Source organism: Sturnus vulgaris, chromosome 2 (assembly GCF_052056855.1).
Source record: "Sturnus vulgaris isolate bStuVul1 chromosome 2, bStuVul1.hap1, whole genome shotgun sequence".
NCBI lineage: Eukaryota > Metazoa > Chordata > Aves > Passeriformes > Sturnidae > Sturnus > Sturnus vulgaris.
The window spans coordinates 111,233,585-111,238,430 of record NC_142244.1 but is presented as its reverse complement, the minus strand read 5'-3'; the positions used below and the strand labels follow the sequence as shown (position 1 = coordinate 111,238,430).

Sequence of the window (4,846 nt, the reverse complement as noted above, 5' to 3'; positions counted from 1 at the left end):
GGACTGGATTTTGCTGCAGTCCAACATCTGCACAGTGGGGCCTGGGGAACTCACTTAAGATAGAGGCAAAGGATTAATAAAACCCTGCAATACTCCAAAGAACTGTGTGTGCTACATGAGGCTCCTTGCTCCAGCTAGAGAGGCTGCAGGATTTATATGAGCAGGAGTAACCATTCCAAATTCTAAAAAGAAACTAAAATTCGGAAGTTTAGTGAAGTGGTGTACATTTGCCCTACCTTGAGATAGACCTTGAGGTGTCTTGAGATGGACCTAAATCCTCTTTCCTCTTTGCTTTCTCAATTATAGCACCCCATATCCATGGAGAGAAGGAAACTGAAGAGAATGGAAGTACAGTGTCCTGATGAGCTGAGGACCCCCTGCCTCTGTCTCTGCTGTTCTGAGCTCAGTGAATGTGCCTGGTGAAACCTGCCCATTTCTCAGGGGAGTGACACATGGCAGCTGCTGCCCTGAGGAGCAACCCAGGGAAAGGGAAATCCCAATACGTTCAAGGCCTTCCCCCCAGCACACTTTAAAAGAGTGAAACAGTGCAGGGAACTGCTCTGAGGTTCAGCACTGACCTCACAGCATCTCATTTCCCAGCAGTGCAGCTGTGGCTGATGGGGAGGGATGGATTACCTGCAAAAGGCAAGGGTGAGAGGGCACCTGTGTGAGAGTGCAAATGCTTTACCAACACTGCAGTCCTGCACTGGGTTTGAGAGTGCTGCTGGCACTGGGAAGTGTGCTGATCATCAAAACCTGGAAAGGAGCTTCTGAAGCAGCATCTGCTGCCATCCAGCCCGCCCCTGGTTTTCAGAGGAAAGAAATTGCCTGTCTGGCTACAAAAGCATCTCCTCCTTGGGAACACGCTGGAGAGCTCTGATACAGCCACCACCTCCCAGGGGAGGCTGGGATCCCAGGCACCTCAGCAAACTCAGGCTGAAATGTTTTTTTGGTGTTTGAAGTTCTGCAGGCCACTCCTTTTCCTTTGTGGCTGTAGATCAGAGACTGTGAGAGAGAGAGAGAGCAGAGAAAGCAGATGGTTTGTCTAAACAAAGGTCAGACTCACTCCTCAGGAGGCAGCAGACCAGTGTTGTTCTGCAATGAGCCGTGTAACACTGTCAGGTCACACAGCCAGAGAGTCCCCTGGGGAAGGTGAAAGCATTACCCCACTGATACCATTCCTATCTTTTATGAAAGCCTGCACAAACACACACAAATTGTGCAATTAGCTAATACCCAGACAGCTGGTACCTTCTAAGTGACTCAGATAAGATCAGGCAGTAAAAGCAGCAGAACCTCCTGCTTTTAACTTCCTAGGGTTGCAAAACCATGCCCCAAACAAGAAAACCTTGTTCTCAGCCATGTACCTGAGCCTGGTGCCAAATAAAGTCAGCAAACATAACCAAGAGAGAGATGTGCAGGTAACTAGCACTGACTACTACAGCAGCTGGACCCACGAGGGCAAAGGAAAGCTAAAATTCATTCTTTGTATGGCATCAAAGACAGAACTAAAACAAAATGTGAGCAAGCTGCATGACCAGGTTACTCAAAGTTGTGTTTTACTTCTGGTTCCTTAAGAAAGAAGCATTGTTTTCTATCTAACAATAGTTGTAGCCAAAATGTAAAGCTCTTCGGGGAATAAGTGAAATTCCATATCCTTTCAGTAGAGCAGACGTCACTAATTACCTTCTTACCTTGTGGAATGTCAAATTAGTTGGAAAAAATAGATCAAGCTACTCTAAAGTACAGTGATTAAAGTGATCAAAAGCTCATAAGAGCTCAGAGAGTGCAATGTGGTTGTAGTTGTGCTCTAACACCTGCACTTCATGATGAAAGATAACAAGAGGCCAGGAGAAATGTAAACATGAACATTTTGCAAATGCTCACATTGAATTTCACAAATCATCCCAAATGTGGACTTTGGGATTTAATCTCATGCTTCAGCCTCAAGCTGTGTTTTCCAAAGCAAGGCAAGGCTTCTGGAAAGAGGTAATGCTCTCTCTTCTGACCTTCAATTATCCTGGCTACAAAACTCTGTTATGCCATTATTCTAGAGGCTCATTAATATTACTGTAGAATTTTAAGGGATTTGGGATATTCTGAAACATAAGATGCTGTGCAGATTTAAATGACCCAGACTAACTTCTGTGTCAGCATTCCAACCAACCTTCAGATTTTCTTCTAAAATCTTCACAGTTATCCCCCTCTCTATTAAGAACAGAAGGATGTGTCTCATTAGTTCACTATATTTAATATTTTTCTTGTCGGTGCTGCTGTGTGGACTAAATGCTGAGGGTCTCTTCACATTTGGAACCACCCCATGCAAAAGTCAAACCCTGGACTTTTCCTTGGTGTCTTTAAGAAGCATAAGTATCTAAGCCAGCAGACTAAATTTCTTGCATAATTCGTGGTGAAACGCAGGTATCAAAGGAAGGTAATTTATTCAAACTCCCAGCTCCCTTCCTGCCCTCAAGGCAACAGAGCTTCCCAATGCAGACCATGCTCCTACCATGGGAGCTTCCAGTGATATAGCAAGAATTAAGTGCAATAGACACAGGCCTAAGTAACTTACCCAGTACTGGGAGCCTGTGGCAGATCAAAACTTAAAATCATGCTTCCCTAAAGTATTCAATTGTGATCTAATTACTTTGTTGTTTTGACTGTTTTCTCGGCAAGGTGGCAGATAAGTTCCTCTTGGACATTTAGGTTTGTCCAAGCCAAGAATCTGCAAGAAAGAAGCAGGTGAAAACTGTGAGAAACAGCAGTCACAGTCCATAAGGGTCCTCTTGTACAGCCCATGGAGATGAGAGAACCTGTGTTAAGTGCAATAAAATTGGAGTTAAACCTGTGAATGCCATATGAAATATTATTGGCTGTTTTCATAAAGAAATCCCCCAGATTAATAATACTTTTTGCCATGAGGTCATTTGTCTAAGCAATGGCAAATACATACTCATCAATGGCTGTAAGCCAGAATCCTCTAAACACCATTGCATTAGTTTACAGCAGGACTAAATTTGACCCAGCATATCTAACAGGATGTTTGATAATCAGGGTTAGGCTGCTTTGAGGGATCTGGAATGATTGCTTCTGCTCTTGGCCTTGCATTTCTTCAGCAGATGATGGGGACAATTCTATAAAGTTTCTACTGACACTACTGGAAATTCTGGAGAAGATAGGCTTAAGACTTATGAAATATATTAAATATTGTCTTTGGCATCCTCATAAAGTGTTGCGAGGTAAAAACTTATTTTCTCCTTGAAACTGAGTAAAATTCAACCCCAAGGTGCAGGGACATTACATTTTTCACATTAAAGAAGACTGCAAAGAAATCAGGAATGAGTAAATTTTAAGTCAGTTTGCTAACCAAAAGAACTGTTCTGCTAATTTGCATTTTCTCTCCTGCAAAATGTAATTTGGGAAGAAACCCCCCTCCCTCCCCCCCCAGTCCTTTATTTCTTATCTAGAAATGATTTTTTAATAAAAGGTAGGCTATGTTCCTGCCATACCTCTGTTCATTAGCAAATCATCTGGAATGACTCCTGCTGCTCCTGAACGTCTCCATCTTTAGGAAGCAGGAAGCAGGGTCCGTGGAGCCCTGCTCACTGCAGAGTGCCCTGAGCTTCTGGCTCTCGGTGGGACAGGGAGGGAGAGGAGCTGCCTGAAAACTGCCGAGACTGTGGGGCTGCACGATGGTCAATATTTCAGGTGCAGAGGAGAGGATGCAGGAGGGATCAGCAGTTTATTCTCTATCAAATGTGCAGCTTGGCAAACATCTCAGCTTTTAGAGAATCCAGCCTTTTCCTTGACCACTGTTGCAAGCACACGTGTAGTCATCTGACTGAGGACACAAATGTTTTCAATGTTTACAGCAAAGCATCTCCACTGCTGCTAATGAGAAAGGGAGGGCAATATTATTTTTCCTGTATGTGCAGCTAACAATTCCTGGAACCTCAGCTCTCCTCCCACTTCCCTTTTACCCTTTCCTGGCTCCTTTCCTCTGGGATTTCACAACACCAACCTGAGGCTCAGGTTACCCCTAACAATGCTTCTTCCCTGCTCCTTTCGAACCTTGCAAAAGACTTAAAAAATGAGACTTGTGGGTTGCTTTTGCATACAGAAACCATGGGGAAAACAGAGATAGCAGAGATCTCCTGGGGTTTCAGCTCTGGGCAGATCTGTGGTGCTCAGAGCAGTGGTGTGCAGCTCTCCTGCAGAGCCCACGCTATCCCAGGACACCCACTGTGCTGCTGGGTACCACCTCCTTTCTGGATCCCTGCCACTTTCCTTAGGGCCTGGACTCAGTACTCAAAATCTTGAGCTAATTGTGACCCTAGTTTAATCCTTGCAGCAGTCACCCTGCTGGCACAGCCTTGTGCCAGTGGCAAAAGCTGGGAAGAGACTGATCCCACAGGAGACCCAGGAGATACCTGAGGGGATGCATCTGTATTTAAGAGTCTCATTACTTAACATCTCTTCCAGGCATTAAAGTCTCAGCGTGCACCGAAGGGCTTCAAGAAAGATAAACACAAAATCTGGATGCAGCAGTAGAAATGGAAATGATGGGGAAACAGTGAGTGCCACAAGCTTTCCTGCTGTCTCTGTGTGTGCAGCTGGACTGAATGCTGGACCTGCTTTTATGCTACAGCTCTACAGCTCTTCTGAGGGCAGAAAGAGGCAGCACAGGAGTAAGAATGGCAGGATGCAGCTTTGCTTGGATAGTTCCTGCAGCCAGGGAAGGATCTGGCTTTGTTTGGGTACTTCCCACAGCCCTGGTCTGTGTTAGGGGGAAGTTCTTCTTCTGCCTGACCTCAAAGCAGGGAGATGTCTGTTTTCCCTGTTGTCA

General features: G+C 45.0%; 1 long non-coding RNA gene across 1 annotated transcript; it reads right to left on the bottom strand.

The window, feature by feature from the left end:
* Positions 1-641: 641 nt before the first annotated feature.
* On the bottom strand, positions 642-3,830 carry LOC148224964 (uncharacterized). The gene is made up of 3 exons (XR_015802006.1): positions 3,510-3,830; positions 2,573-2,725; positions 642-1,005 (listed from the first exon to the last, which is right to left on the bottom strand). It is a non-coding gene; the product is annotated as an uncharacterized LOC148224964 (long non-coding RNA).
* Positions 3,831-4,846: the final 1,016 nt, after the last annotated feature.